This window comes from Hippopotamus amphibius, chromosome 14, assembly GCF_030028045.1.
Source record: "Hippopotamus amphibius kiboko isolate mHipAmp2 chromosome 14, mHipAmp2.hap2, whole genome shotgun sequence".
In the NCBI taxonomy this organism is placed as follows: domain Eukaryota; kingdom Metazoa; phylum Chordata; class Mammalia; order Artiodactyla; family Hippopotamidae; genus Hippopotamus; species Hippopotamus amphibius.
In genome coordinates, this window is record NC_080199.1 from 8147075 (window position 1) to 8164129 (window position 17055).

Sequence of the window (17055 nt, forward strand, 5' to 3'; positions counted from 1 at the left end):
TTTGACGAAAGGATAAATTAAGATAACACGTGTAAAAGCTAGCACATGGTCTAGTGCCTAAGTCACAGATATTAATAATAAAGTTTCTTAAGATTATATATTGACATAGATGCTCTGGGTCACTGTACTTTTGATTCCCTTTGAGTACCCAGCAGAGATTTACATTGAAGTTTGTCTAGAAGTCTGTCTGAAAGGGCAGTTGCTCTCAATTAAGAATGAGTGTTGAAGGCCTGTTTTGTACTAGCCCTTCTAATGTAATATCTATATTAATTTCCTAGGGCTGTCATAATAAGATATCACAAAATGATTGACTAAAAACAGAAATTTATTCTCTCACAGTTCTGAGGCTAGGACTCTGAAATCAAGGTGTCACATGGGCTCTGCTCCTTCTGGGACTCTGGGTAGAATCTTTTCCATCTTGTATCTTCTGATGTAAGCAGCAATCCCTGGCATTCCTTGGCTTGTGGCTGTTTCTCTAGACTCTCCCTCCATCACATGGCCTTCCCCATGTCTGTTTCTCTGGTATTTCTCCTCTTCTTATAAAGACACCAGTCATATTGGATCAGGAGACCACTCTATTCCAGGGTGACTTCATCTCAACTTAACTAATTACATCTGCAACAACCCTATTCCTAAGTAAAGTCGCTTTCTGAAATACTGCAGGCTAACTCTTCAACATATCTTTTTGGAGGGCACAATTCTCCCCATAACAGCGTCTCTTACTAGACCATTGCAATGGTTTCTTTCAAAGGCCTTCTTGCACCACACCCCCTGCCCCCCCTACCCCAGCCGACACTTAGAGAAGCCCATATATTCTAAACAGAGCAGCAAGAGAGGGCTCATTAACGATATGGATTATAGCGAGTATTGTAAATCCAGTTTTAAGGACTCTTAATAAGCACTTGAATTTAGCCAGGCTTTATTCAGCATTTTAGGCTTTTTCTCTCGGTCCTGCTGATGATTTAGTCATCTCTCATCACGTTTTGACTGATTCATTTGACAATAGGCTCTCATTCTGTTTTCGAGCAAATAAAGTAACAAGTCTTAACCAGAATTTATACTGGTTATATGACCATTTCTGGGCCAAATACATTTCATAACAAGATCTTTACAAACTTTTCTATTTTTATAACACTTGGCAAACATTTTATTATTTTACATAATTAAAATTCATAAGGAGGACCAATTGTAGGGCAACTAAATAGATACATAGGGCCCTGAAACGTTGAAACTTTTTAGTTGAAATGCTGTAGCATCATCTTATCAATGACCTTCAAAAGGAGCATCTTCAGTAGCATTCTTGACTCCACAAACTATTACTTGTATAAGAAATAACAATAAATATTCTAGTTTATGACACTACATAACTTTAGGTCAGAGAACTTAAAGAAACAGCTATGAAAACAAATAGTGTCTTAATATTCAGTGAAGAACTTTTATTCAATGAATCCATTCAACCTAAAACCACCAATGCACATTGGTTGAGATATACAGAACCAAGTGCAGGCTGCTGTGAACTACACTCTCTTTGGGCACAGGTTCAAGGCTGAAGCGTATAGAATCTGCTGCACAAAAGGCTCCCTGTATGAAAAAACGCTACTCAAAATTCATGGAAGAGAGTTCACAAATTTAGAGTTACAGGCAATTTTAACTGATAACATGTCAGGAAGTACGAAAATTGCTTTGCAATCTGCCAAGTCCAAATCCTCACATCCTTACAAAACCACTCCTAAAAGTCTACAAAACAAAGGGTCAATGCCTCTCAAATTATTTCCACACAAAACTCGTTAGGAAAGTGATTATGGAAACCACAATGTGGACTTTAACTTTAATGGGCTCACGCTTGGAACTTCTGTGTGGGATCGGTCAATTTCATGTCTGCATGGAAGTTATTTCATGGGGTCAATCCCCAAAAAGTCTTTGTAATATCAGCAATACTACCACTGTAAAGATATTATATGCTTAGTGGGTGCAAGACAACATTCTAGGGCTTTGCAAGTATTCATCATTTAATCCTTACAACAACTTAACAAGGTGGGTACTAGCATAATCTACATCTTACAGATGAGCCACTGAGCTGCCTGAACCCAGGCATTCTGGCTCCAGAGTTTATAGCCTTTTAACATGATGCTATATTGCCTCTAAGAATCATTTTTCACAGCACTTCTACTCTTACTATATCCAATAAGCATCTCAAATTTGAAATACCCAACAAACAAAAACGCTCTATTCCTGCTACAGTCTACTTCTCCTATAATGTTTCTCACCTCTGTAGGTGGTATATTAATATTTTCAGTTGCACAGGCTACAGAACTTGAGACTGAGCCTTGGAATCCTCTTTTCCTCACACTCAACTTCCAATCTATCAGCATATGAGGTCAGCAATCTCTCATAGATATTTTTAGAATCTAACCACTTCTGCCCATTTCCATCACCATCACCGTCATTCCAGCCTCTACCATCTTTCATCTGGACCATTGCAGTGGCCTCTTCAAAGGCCTTCCTCTTCCATATCCCCACCCCCATTACATATACAAGTGCACATATTCTAGTGTAAACACTGCAGCAAGCAGGACTCTTTGAAACAAAAACAAGATTGTGACCAATCTCAGCTCAAACCCACCAAGGTTTCCCCTCCCATTGTAATGGATGACCAATCTGCGCCCCAGTTGAGAGCCAAGCCCCCTGTGTTCTCTAGCTCCCTTCACCCTCTCTGGCTGGGGGAACTTGCAGCCATAGTCACCCCTCTGATAGATGATCAGCTTGTCCTCTCCGGCGTCTTCCTCATCAGCATGAATAGAGGCTGCTCCAAGTAGACCCTTAGCTTCCACCCTTCTTCTTGTGTCCAATACCCCTTTACAATGCTGTGCATATTCGTTATATTAAGTACTCTCCCCAGTCACCCTCTAACTTCTGACTGATTTTCATGGAACTTATCACTATGTGCAATTTAATGATATAAACGTTGTTCATCAGCTTTCTTGTGGTGTCTTGCGTTCTCCTTCTCTAGATTGTAAGCTTCAATAAACCAGAACTCTGTTGTCCACAGCTATTTCCTGCAAATCTAGAACAGTGGCTTGTATACCATAGGCACAGAATAAACTTCTTGGAATGGATTGATGAATGAGGGAGGAAATAGTTGGTCCTGCTGCTCTATCCATGTCTTTCCTTCGCTATAAAGAAAACTAATTATCTGGGATAAGGGGCTGACCAATATCAAACACACTTCTTGGACGTGGTGTGCAATAGTCTTATTTTAATGTATATTAGTATTTCCTAGGTTTATTAGGCATCATAATAGCAGCTATATGTCCCTATTACAACTTAACATAAATGCACCAACAACCCTGAATTGTATTACTCTACTTATTCCCATGAACGATTCACTTTAGGTGCAAATAGTTGAATCTACTGTCTCCAATTTCCCCCACAATCAATGATCAACACCCTGGTTTCTTTGAACTCTCTCCATTATCTTTGGAAATCGATTAAATTTCAAGTTTCATTATCTACATTGTTGCAAACACTTTTTGGTAAAGATTTGAAAGAACCAAATATATACATTTAAATGTACGCACGATCTCATTTCAAAATCTCACTCTTCTGAACCTCCCAAATCTGCTTAACAATTACCTACATCTCACAATGTGGCTTAGTGCCCTTTTGTTCCTCAGACTACAGAAGCAATTATGCTTTTAAAACTCTCCTGCAAAAATCTAATCACAATAAGTGGGATAAAATGTCATCCTGAATGACAGGACAGAGCTTAGGAAAACAACAGAATTTACAGGACAAACCTCGGTTTGCGGCAGCCAGAAGGTTGCGTGGTTCTGCCTGCAGTGTTGACAAGTACAGCCTCTGAGGCGGTTGTGCAGTAATACAGGAAGCCCACAAAAGGCCAGGGAGGGCTCCTTCCAATAAAAATAGTCACCTGCTCTGCAGACCTGCAAAGTCATAGCTACCACAGCCTCTTGCCCAGAAGGCTGTTCCCTGGGAACCCTCATGGAGCGCCATCCAGGGAGCCAAGGGAGAGTCCTGGGTCTACAGAGGCTTGTGCGGAAAGGCGGCCCTGCTTGTTACCTGGCATCTGTTCAAGAGCCATTGGGAGAGTACCGGGAGAGCGGCGCCTGTGTGCCAGGCAGAAGCAGAATAAATTCTGGAGAGCTGCACTGTTGCCATACCCACACAGTGCCGATAGTCGACAGCACTCGCTGTGCACTCACAAATTTGTTAAGAAGGCAGACCTCATGTTAAGTTTTCTTAATACATACACACAAAGGGACACAGGAAGTTTGATAGATAGATAGATAGATAGATAGATAGATAGATAGATAGATGACAGATAGATAAATATATAAAGATTGATGATGATAGATAGATGATAGATAGATAGATGATAGATAGATGATAGATAGATGATAGGTAGATAGATAGATAGATGATAGATGATTGATAGATAGATGATAGATAGATAGATAGATAGATATAGATAGATGATAGATAGATGATAGGTGATAGATAGATATAGATAGATAGATGATAGATAGATAGATGACAGGTAGATAGATAGATGATAGGTAGATAGATGATAGGTAGATAGATAGATGATAGGTAGATAGATAGACAGATGATAGATAGACTTGAGTTTCTACTTGAATGGAAAACATTGTTTCTAAACCAAGCTTCTCTCTCTGTAGAGTCAGTGGCAAGACATCCTGACTGACTGCCAGGGTGCCCACTCACGGCGTCACCTGGGAGAAGATGGCATCCTCATTCACTGTGTGATGTGCAAAGACTCGTGGGAAGCCACCATCAGGCGCTCACAGCCAGCGTGAAGAACAGGGACACTCATCTGTCACTGCTCTCAGGGCTCCTGAATCCCTGAAGATGAACTCCGGCTGCCGGCAGTGCTGGACTGGCTCGCCTCAACCTGGAAGTGTCCAGACAACTGAAAGCGGGAATTAGTTTACAGACCCACCTGCTTTAATACTGACCATGCATCAGTGCACATGACTACAGTTCTAGAAGAGGAAGAAGCAAGCTTACTTTTTTCCAGGCAGTTACATGACTGGGTACTGTCTCTTTGAAGTTTTCAGGAGTTAAAATACATATCTCCAGGCTCTAGTGCAGCAATTTTCAAACTCTGTTCCCCAGAGATCAAGGGTCCAGGGGGCTTCCTCCTAAGCTCCATCAGGATAGAAGAGAGGGTTCAGAGCCTCCCTCCTGCCGTCCATCCCCCTCCCTCTGGGCAGCTTCATTTATCTGGTTTAAATATTGGGACTTTTGAGTACATATTTTTAATGTGAAAACCATTATGTACTGATTTGTGCAGGAAACAGTATAATCTTAGCATTCTACCTCTTGCTCATGGAGGTGGCTTCCCTTAGACACAGACATTAGCTTATTTACTTCAGGGTGCTCTGTGGAGATGAGTATATTTAGATTTTTAGACAATAGTGAGATCTTAAGCAGAAAAACACAATTGGATGGTTAAACAACAAGGTTCTACTGCATAGCATGGGAACTATATTCAATATTCTGCAATAAACCGTAATGAAAAATAATATATATATATTTATACACATAACTGAATCACTTTTCTATATTGCAGAAACTAACACAACATTGTAAATCAACTATAGTTCAATAAAATAAATTTAAAAAAACACAATTGGAAATATTTACTCTATTTTTGTTACATAAGATGCTGTATTTGATTTTTGTCCTAAGTATATAGTTAGAATTGAAGAAAAACAACCAGAATTCTTGGAACAAGCCAGAGCATCTTAGACATCAACTTTGTAGAGCAAGGATAAATGCCATCTGGGTTGAGGGCATGTTACCTCTCTGCAAGTTGGTTACCCGGTTAGTAAACTGAAAGGACTCAATGATCTGTGCAGTCATTTCCAAGCCTGTTAAAGTTAGGTCAGGGCTTCACTGCAAGCAGAGAACTTCCAGTGCTACCCTCCCCCTCCTCATTCCTTATCCCAATTGATGTCCAAGGCACAGAGTACCACTCCTTCCTGTGGTCTCCGATAGTGCCCTCTTCTGCTTCTCACCTTTCCCATCCCTCCACATATTTCCAGCCTCCTTTACTGACCCTCTTCCCTACCTGCTTCTATCAGGTTGGTAGCCAGATAACAAGGATGGACAGGGTCTAGTTAGAGGCAGGAGCTCTTTTACTTGCAGCTACAAATGACTGTGGCCAGAGAAAAAGTAACATGGCTAGGGGGAAAATACCAAGAACAAAAGCGGAGCCCAAATGAGGACCCAGGATCTGGCTTGAGGCCACAGAAGGAGATACAGAAAAACGGGAGCCCAGATAGAAGAGCAGGAACCCCGGTAACCTGTGCAAATAGCTGAGCAGAGTATGATCAGTCTGTATCCTGGAGATTGTAGGTGTTGTCTCCAACACGCATTACATGTTCTAAGCCTCCCATGTTGGGGGGGCAGGGGGTGGTGTTAGAACCATTCAAAGGTCCGAGATACACAGCACACATGCACCCGAGATTCTATGCCCATGTGTATCTGTTCCCTTCTCATCCTGGGCTCTATTCCTAGCAATTTAATCCACTCATGTTTTAACCTGCAGCCTCACACACCCAGAGGTGCCACGTGCACCTCAACCTCGCACGTCTAACATCAGTCTTATTATCCCAACCTGCTCTTATTTCAAAATTCCTGGTCTCAGCTAATGCCTTAACACAGGGATTAGCAACCATTTTCTGTAGAGGGCCAACTAGTAAATGGTTTAGGCTTTGTGAGCCAAAAGTCTCAATGAAAGCAGTCAGCTCAGTCATCGCAGTCCACAGATGACACATAAATGGATGGGCAAGGCTGCGTTCCAACACAACTTCATTTTCAGCAATGGCCAGCAGGCTGGGTTTGTCCCGGGGCTGCCTATTCCTGTCCTTTGCCTTAACCATTCACCCAGTGTATAAGTTACACACCTGAGGGTCATCCTTACTGCCTCCCTCCTCTCACTACTCAAATCAAGTGGATTACTAAGTCCTATTAATTTTATCCTCCACATATTTCCAATCCTACCACTTTCCTCAAAGTCCTCACTACGTAGATGAGTTTGGTTCCTTATTTCTTGCCTCAACTGCTATAATGGTCTCCTGACCTATTTCACGTCTCCCTCTTTCAGTCCATCTTCCTCCACTACCCCCCACCATGTATGTTGCATGTAATTTTCATGTTACTGTCTCAATCAATATTGGTCAACAATTATTCTGTAGCCTGAGGAGAAACTCCAAACCCTTTACACAGTGTAGCGACCCTTGCGTAATCAGAACCCTTAGCCTCATACCTTAATATTCTCCTATCTGCACATACACACTCCATTTATGCCAGATGCACCATGGCTTTCAACCCACCCTGCTGATTTCATATGTCTGTCTCTTGCCAGGACCATTCATGCCATTCCCTCTACCAGTGTTACTCCACATTCCCCATACTGGTCCAGCTGGTTAATTTCAACTCATTCTTTAAGACTCAGCTCAAGTATCATCTGACGTGGACATTCTGAGCAGGCCATCATCCAGCAAAGCTGATCTTTCCTATTTTTCCTACTGCTGTACCTAATGCATGTCTCTCATAAAGCATGCATCTCATTGTATGACACATTTTTATATGCATCTTCCATCCTTAAAAGAGAGAACTCAGTGTGATCCCTGGCATAAAGTACATGCTCATTAACTGATCTGCTGAGAAAGGAATAATGACTAATTAGTGGTCATACCCTAAAGCCTACCCACGATGACTTTACATTGACACCTGGTGGAATTTTGTCCACGTTGAAATTGGTAACTGTAGTGTTTAACTCATTCGGAAATTGCTGTTACCTTGACTATTTCGTCCTCGTCTTCTCTTTCAAGTTTTTACAGCTGCATCTGGAATATAGTCTCAGTATGATTTGTATATCCGTGGCAAATTTAATTCATCCCACAATATTAGAAGATTGGGTGAAAAAATATTATTACTATAATCAGCATTTGGAAACAAACTGCAAAATATTTGAGGAAACATAATCTTATATGTACTATACCCCATCTGCGTGAGGAAGCTTGAATTCAAATTTCTAAATTGTTTATTATAAAGTTTGGTAATTATGTACCAACTAGCAACTTGGATTGTGAAGCTTAGCTGCTTACTCTACTACAATGGGGTTGGTAAACTTTTCTGTAAATAATAAATATGTTAGACTTTTCAGGCTAATCGTCCCTGTTGCATATTCTTCCTTGTGTGTGTGTGTGCATATACACAACACTTGACAAACTTTTAAAAATGTAAAAACCACTCAGTTTGAATGCTATAAAAATTTTTTTTAATAAATTTTTTAAAAGACCACTAATGAACAGACAGGATTTTTCTCACAAGGCATGGTTTGCCAGTCTTTGTTCCACAACCATTGTTTGAATCCTACTAATTATTTTATGTCCTGCTTTTATCAAGTTAATTATTGGGTGAGTCTTAAATAAACAAATAGTGCGTATTTATTCTACTTTTTAAATCTTTCAAAGGTAAAATCAATAAGACTTATTGACCAGCTATCATGATATGAGGGAGAACACATCATCTGAAATTACCCTCGGTTTTAAATAGAGTGGATTTGGTGGAAAAGATGAGGGATGTTTCTGAAGTGGTAGACACAGATTTTTAACTTCATATGACATCTGTATCTTCCCAAATGTTGCTTGGGGACTTAAATTGTGCTGAATTTGGAAATGTGGGAAGATCAAGTTTTCGGGAAGAGAGAGGCCTCTATGACATATCATGGTGGAGAGATGCAGTAGATAGATGCATATGACAGTGTTTAAACAGAAGAGAGGCACGGCAGAAGGTAGACTCTTGTGAATCATAAGCATATAGGTGGTATTTTTAACCAAGAGTGTGGATAACAGTACCCAGAAGGAGGGTGTAAGAGGAGAAGAATCAGTAGGTATAAGGACCTTCCTGGCAGAGTCTATGAGGACTCTATCCTCCACCCTCCCCATGCAAGGCGTCAGCAGAACATGATAAGATAACCGCTAACCATGGGAGCAACGGCTTCATCTCTAAAGTAACAAAATGCTCAGCTGGTACGTGTGTCCCTAGAATATGCTCTGAAAGAGGTGGTGGAGAAGAGAAAGCTAAAGACAGGAGGAAAACAATCCAGCATTTGGTTATCTAAATCCCCTTGGTGTTGAAGAAAGCGCAAAGACGTTGACAGCTACTGTTCTCTGTGGGTACCTCTTTCAAAAGAGTTTGGCTTATTTAGACAGAATGTCACTAGTTAAAGAAATTATTTAGTTTTGTGGCTTGCACATTTAGAATCTATCTATAAACAGCTGTGTGGACAAGACGTATAATAAATGTTCATTGAATGAGAAGGCTACCATTTGTTTCCACCGGTCCTATGGAAACTGATTCAGTTCTTTCTTACATTTTTTGAAAGTACATAAAAATCTAACGAGTTGTCTTCAAGTTATTTCCACTGAGATTTTTTTATAGTGAGTGCTTTTTATCGTCGCTTATTGTTAATGACTAATTGTTAACTTTCTCTTGTGTTGTTCTCTAGGATTAGAGGACTTCCTTGGGGGACGTTAATCGCCACAGTTCAAAGTCATAGAATGAATAGAGATCACTATGCTGTACGCGTTAAACTTATGCAGTGCTGTATGTTAATTATATCTCAGTAAAACAGGAATCAAAAAAACACGCAAAACAAAATTACGGAAAGTGCAGTATATTTCAAAGAAACAAGTGTTTAATGGAGAATTATTGAAACAGCTTTTTTCTATGATCGTTAAACTCACACCTTCTTGACTAATAGTGAACATTATTCACTCTTGAAAGAAAGTTTCAGATGAAGATTGAATGGAAATGTAAGAGGTGATTATATCCACGTTCAACCTCAGCCAAAGCTGACAATTTCAGAATTAAAATTTGAATCTGTCTTTGCTCTAGGGCCCTAATACTGCATAATTCCGTGGACTAGCTTTTCCCTACCTTTCAAACTACAAAATGGAACATTGACACGCAAAGGTCACCTCGGCCAGCCACTTTTTCACAAAACATGGCACAGTGACATTTGAATCCAACCTCGTGTCTACTGAGCTGCTCACTAGACTTACTCTGACAGATCTGAGTGCGATGGATGCAGACTTCCATCCAAAAGGTTTGGCCGGGCCTCAGCGGTAATATAACCTTTCTTAAAGGTTATTTTTAACCACTTGCTAAAAGTTCCTGGAGGGAAAAAAAGTGACGTGCCCTTTAGTAAAATGAATACAATAATATACTTACAATTGATACCACTGCAGTCGAGTTTGGCCAATTGCCCGAATAAGAACCTACTCCTTAATAGCCAGGGGCTGTCCAGTTCTGGCCCAGCACCTTGAAAGGGGGCTTAAACTAAAGATTATCCAGAAACTGAACCACCGTCTAATTTTAAAACAGAGAGAAAGATGAGGCAAAAACACTAAGGTAGTGCTTGCAAACCCTCCATTAAATTGTCAATTAGCTCTGATATTGTTTTTATAAAGTCAAATCAAATATAATGCAATGGATTTATTCACTAGGAATCATTGACTCAGTGAAGGTTAATCTAACAGTTAAACAATGTTTGGTTTTATTTTCAAAAGATTTTAATATGATTCCATCTCTGAGAGATAAAGTAGAGTTAAGATATATAGCAATCAGCACATTGACTGGACCAGCAAAATTAGCAGCACTCCATTTGAGATAATAGCCGAAAATTATTTCCCAAATAAGACTCCACGTACGTTCATAATTTGTTAGTGATTGGTTAAGAAAGAGGGTTGTACAAATATAATTAATCTTCTTGCTCATGGGGTTTTGGTAATACAGATTTCATTCTGACAGCATCAAAGCCAAGATATTGCCATTTTAAATTCACAGCTAAAAATGTATTATTCCAGGGGTCTCCAGTTATTAAAGTAGTGGGAGGAATTAGCAGCAGCGCCATGCTGGCTACACATGGATGGAGCTGTGTGTTTCTGGGTTTGGGAGAATGGGAGGCACTAATCAAAGCCTTCTCTACAAATTCCTCTTCCCTCACCACTTGGCAGCTATGGGAACAGACAATCTCAGGAGACAGCTCTAAGGAAGATGAGCACCTCCTGGGAAGATTTCTCCCACTCCTTCAGAGTAGAATTAGAAACTGAGGCTATGGCCCTGTAGAGATGCTCAGAGAGAGATGTAAACCCAAATTGTAAAGGAAGAGCTACTGAGTAGTACCATCCTTCTCTGAGATCAAGGCAAATCTTCTGCCAAAAAGCCATATAATTTTTTTTTAATATTTTTACTCAAAATGCAAACCACTCTATTTCATCTATTTCTTTTTTGCAAAAGATTAGGTGTATTTTATCTGTTACTTTACAAAAAGGAGAACATTTCTTCAAGCCCATTTAATTAGTGTAAAAAGTTAGAAAAAATGCCCATGTTTTGAGACGCCCATCACTCAAAAAAATTCCTATCATACTCCTCTGTTTAAGCTACCTATGTAAATATTAGTATCCATTTTTTTCCTAACAAATCCATTTACTATTGGCCTCTATGAGCACTCTAAGCTTAAGTCTACCTCAGGAAAATTGATATTGTGAAATACATGGTATGTGAGAACCCATTTCTAAAATCATTTTTAAAATCCATTTTTAAAATCAGTATTTCAGCTTTATTGATCAGATAATTCTGCCTAAAAGAAAATTGCAGGGACTTCACTGGTGGCGCAGTGGTTAAGAATCTGCCTGCCAATGCAGAGGACACAGGTTTGAATCCTGGTCCAGGAAGATCCCACATGACACAGAGCAACTAAGCCTTCAAGCCACAACTACTGAGCCCACGTGCCACAACTACTGAAGCCTGCGTGCCTAGAGTCCATGCTCCACAACAATGGGAAACCCAAGCACCGCAACAAAGAGTAGCCCTGTACTCGCTGCAACTATAGAAAGCCCGCATGCAACAAAGAAGACCCAACACAGCCAATAAATAAAGAAGGAAAAAAAAGAAAATTGCAATGATAGAAAACCCTCACTAGAGTTTGTAAGCCAGTTTCCTTTCTCATACTTCAGATGCATGAATGCAGAACTTTCAGAAACAAGGAGTAAAACAATCAGGATAGGATGTCTGATATGTTTCAGCACATAAAGTTATAACGTGAGTAAACTTCTGATTTTATGGATTTTTCTAAATATCACAGAGCATGTCTTTAATGCATTAAACACTGTCAATAAGACTCTGTTGTGACATCCCAGTTGGCACACATACGTTTACTTCTAAAATGCCCATTGTGCACTGAGAGCTCCATGAGACTCCCCATGTCCACAGCATCCCCAGAGCTCATAAACACCCCAGCTCCAAACTGTTCAATTCTACATGTACAAGGACTGAGTCTCCCAACTATGAAAAGTATTATAGGTACACAGGCCCCAAGCACTACAGAAATTGAGTTGGGTTGAAACAATGTTTTCAAAAAGTAACATTTTAGTAAACATTACATTTATAGTCTTCTGGATATAATTTTGCAGCTTTTGATGTATTATAAAATTTCATACTTTGTGCAGTTAAATTTGTCCAAGTAGGCATTAAACTATAAAGAATTTATGATAGATATTGATGGATGGATGAAGGGAGGGGTGAACAGATGGATGGTTGGGTAAATGGATGATGGATGGATGGATGGATGGATAGGTGGATGGATGGATACACCATATGTGCAAGACAGGCTATAAGAACTGTATTAAGTAAAAAATACCATGCCCTTCTCAGAAGTGAGCAGTGAAATAATAAAAATAGATGATGGTAGAAATCCTTTCTCTAGAGGTATAACCTTACACGTTTCAGTTTTGGTAGAAGAACCCTTGTTGGTGAAGGACTTTTTCCAATGAAGAGTTGTATTCAAAAAGACCGGGGTGAGGGATGGTACTAAAAATAAAAAAGAACTGAAGAAATACAGGAAATTAGTGTGGAGAACGAGGATGTGTGGAATTGTTAAGTCCTTTGTATGGCTAAGTTAAACTTTACAATACAGGCAATTAGGAAAAAGTAGGGGATTGTGATGGAAGATTTTATTCACGTTTTAGGGAGATAATTTTAGCAACAGTACAGAGAAGAGCTAATTCAGGTAGGAAATGCTGAAACATTATGCAAAGATGATGCAGGCCGAGTGGAGAGAAGAGGCCAGACCTAAGGTACATTCCTTAAGTCCAGTGGTTAGGTCATGAAGACCAACTAAAGGAAAGAGATGGAGGAGAGAAAGGAGTCCTCAAAACCTAGCCTTTCTGGTCTCTGAGACTGTATGTGTGGTGAGAGACAGAGAATTCGGGAGAAAGGAAGTAATATAGTTGGAGTAGGACTTAGGATAATTTTTTAAATGCTCATGTTGAAGGAATTGTGAAATATTCAAGACAGGAAATGCCTTGCCATTTCTGGAAGCATATGTCTGTCATTCCAGCGGATGCTGTTGCGTATTTACGAGGCATCAGCAAAGTCAACAACCTGAAGAACAGGTGAAGAGAGACGGGGACCACTCATTAAAGTACTGGTGAAGGAAGAAGATCTAGAAAGCGGGGACAAAATGAATTGTTACAGTCCTATTAGAAGAATCGGTATAGGCTGGTGTTCTAGAAGCCAAAGGAAAAGTGGGTTTTTAAGAAACAGGAGGTGAAGAACTGGGTCACATGGTGTGGAAAAAAATAAGAATACTCTACACAGATAGAAAGGTAGTGCTATTAAATAAGGCGGTTTCAGGACGTTTGGGGAAAGTTTGACTGTGATATGTGCCATACTGAATGGAAGTAGAAGTTAAGAGAATGACTTCTGTTAACTCATTTCTTCATTCAGTCATTCCATGGATATTAATTAATCACCTACTGCATGCCAAGCACTGTACAAGATGCTAGGGATACTGCAGCAGACAAAGCAAGCCCCCTTTTTTCCTTACATTCTGGTGGGGTGAAGATGCTTCCAGAAGATTCATCATGAGGATCAGGGATAAAAATAGGGAGACAGAGTGAAGGGAAGACTTTAAAGATGAGGGAAACTTGAGCCCATCTGAGGCCAAAGGAAGGGAGAGGGGAGAAGATACATAAGGAATCAAAGGATAAACAGGAGCCCAAGGGCTGGGGGAGGCATGGGGATCCCCCCAGCCCACAGTAAAGGTTCATATGGCTCTTGACAGTCCTCCATCTGAGCTCACCATGAGTTCCCAATGTCAAATATCTGAGGGGGCTGGGCCTCATAGCTCTTTGATGATCTTGACATTGCCAAGTGTGGGTCCGGGCTGGTAAGAAGATGCTGTGACCTGTGTGATCAGCTGCCACACAAACGCCTTGGAAGACAGAGGACCTTACACCCAAGGACAGCTCACATAGCTCCACTCAGGTTGACCTTGGTCTGCGAGACCACATCCCACCTCTGGGCCCAGTATCTCACATGGAAGGAAACCGCATCCCAGAAGCATCTACACTTTCATGTAAAGCCTTTGAGTGGAATTCCTAGCACAGAGTTTAGCACGCAGGAGGCAATGACATCTTGAACTGATTTGAATGGATTAGAAAACTCCTAGCAGTGATAACCGGTACGCAAGCAGATGAGTGCGTTAGCCAGGTCCTGTGTCAACTACTTTCCTCAGCACTTTCATAACGGACACTAACACCAGACGCATCAGGGCGCCGTTCTCAGGTACGGCGGTGGAGTAATTATCTCCCTAGTACACAGTGCATTGTGTGCCTCAGGGGCTGCAAGACTCCCCCTCCCGTTTTGTTTTGTTTTTCTTCTCTTGTCTATGTCCTCATTCCGCTCCCTCCCAATAGACATCTACCTTCTCTAAGGTGTCTGAAATAGATCTGTAAGTATGCGTGGATCCTTGTAAAATCCATAGTGCTCTGGTTGTGTTGCTGATTTACATAAGGAGGCTTGTGCAACAAATTCCCTGCTCTCTCCTACCTTTTCATCTCAGCATTATGTTTTTAAAAACCCATCCATGTTGCCGAAAGCACAGTCTGTCGTTATCATGCAAATGAGCTCGCCTACAAACAGTGAAGAGGGGAAAGATGTCAGGATAGCAAAGAAGTTACATGGCTTATAAGCTATTCTTACAGCCTCCTAACATTTACAACCACCAAATAAGAGCCACTGATCACAAGGACACAAATCCAGCTGAATGAAGCCAGCACGGAGGATTACACAGTGTTCACGGAGCCCATTCTCCCACTTCCTCTGGACTTGGCTTGACTGCCTACGGACTTGGAAGCTTTTATAGGTGCTTCTCTTCAACCTTTGCACCCTTTGCTCTTTTCTCCAAATTCAGCAGGCTAAACACGTCCTTACACTCCCATCCATCATTCTACAGTCAAATTGCTATGATGAAGCCTTATATGGACCTTAGTATTTTTTTATGTATTAGGAATTGGATGTTTCTTTTTAACTGTTAATGCATCTTTTAGAATAATTATTGTTCTTTTCAGTATCTTTGCTGTATTTCAGTGATAGCGCATTCCTATGTTATGTCATAACTGTGATGGAGGAGAGTATAAGGAACTGTAGAAAGTCCAATAACCGTAAAGGAAGAGCTTGACATTTCTGGCTATATAAAAATGTAATATACAACTGCATATAATTATACAGCCTGGGAGAAGTTTTTGCAATACATATAACAAGCAAATAATTTATAATGTAAATATGGATTTTAATCCAAATCAATACAGAAAAAAAATAATACATTGGACAAGTAGGCTAAAAAAACTAACAAGCAACCCAAAAAGAAAAAAATAAAAATGGTCATAGAATATATGAAAACATGCTCAAACTAATTAGCAATGAAAGGGATGCAAATTAAAACAATGACATAGCATTCTTCAGCTTTCAGATGGCCTAAAGCAGTCTGGAAAGGCACCTGCTTGAATAGTGCTTATGCCTCAAGAGGACGGAAGAATCAGGAAAGAGACGAACATGGGCCATAACTCCCTTATTCTCTGTAGTGTCTCGTGATTCACCCTTCAGTACGTATTTTTTAGGCAACTGGATTTTGTATGTAAACGTATTGGAAAAGTCATTACAGACTAAGGAGGCTTCACAGGAGATGTTTGGGCTTAAGGGAAAAGGGACTTAGGGCATTGGTTCTCCACTGCGGCAACGTTGCCCACTAGGGGATGTTTGGTGATGTCTGGAGCCTTTTGTGATTATTACAAGGGGAGCGTTGTACCAGCACTAAGTGGCTCGAGAGGCCAGGGAGGCTGCTGAACATGCAACAGTACACAGGACAGCCACCCACACCAGAGGACCGTCCCGTCCAAACCATCAAGAATACCATGGTTGAGAACCCTTATTTATAGAAAGGGATGCTGCATGTTTCCAAAGGAGAATGACCCGAGGAAAGCCACAGCGGAGAGGATGCCCGGGGTGTGAAGAGTCAACCCAGCTTACACTAGCTACGCTGCAGTGCATCACTCAGGTTTTCTCAGGAGGGCACCCAGCTCAGCACTAAAGCACTCCCAAGAACGCTGTGCTCTTCAGAGGACGGAGCAGAGGGAAATGAGAAAAACAGCATTAAAGCTGTTTTGGTTGACTTGCATTACTTCAGACTTCTTCCATGTGCTTTTATACCCTGTGATTATTTAAAAGGTTTCCATTTTAATCAGGACTATTGACTGCATTTTAGATGTCTGCTCTGCAGAAAATAATACCACATGTATATAATAACATTTTAAATGTTCACTCTGATGCTTTTTTAAAAAACGGGTTCCACAAAAAAATTATTAGTAAATACCCAGTTCTATCTGGTAAATTGGATTAGTGAGGCCTGGCATGAGGAAAAAGTGACTGAGAGAATAAAATACTAATTTTTAGTGTAATTTCGGCCCCTGAGTATCAAAAATATACTCTGGCAAGTGATTTCCATACAATTGGTGAATCTGGGAAACACCAGGTCCAAAACCATTGATCAGGAAGATAATTATTTGAATTCAGATAGATATTCCTACCATTGCAACAATCTCACAGAGTAAGATTTTAGTCCAGAGTCTACAGGCAGCTCCACTAGGTTAACTGGGA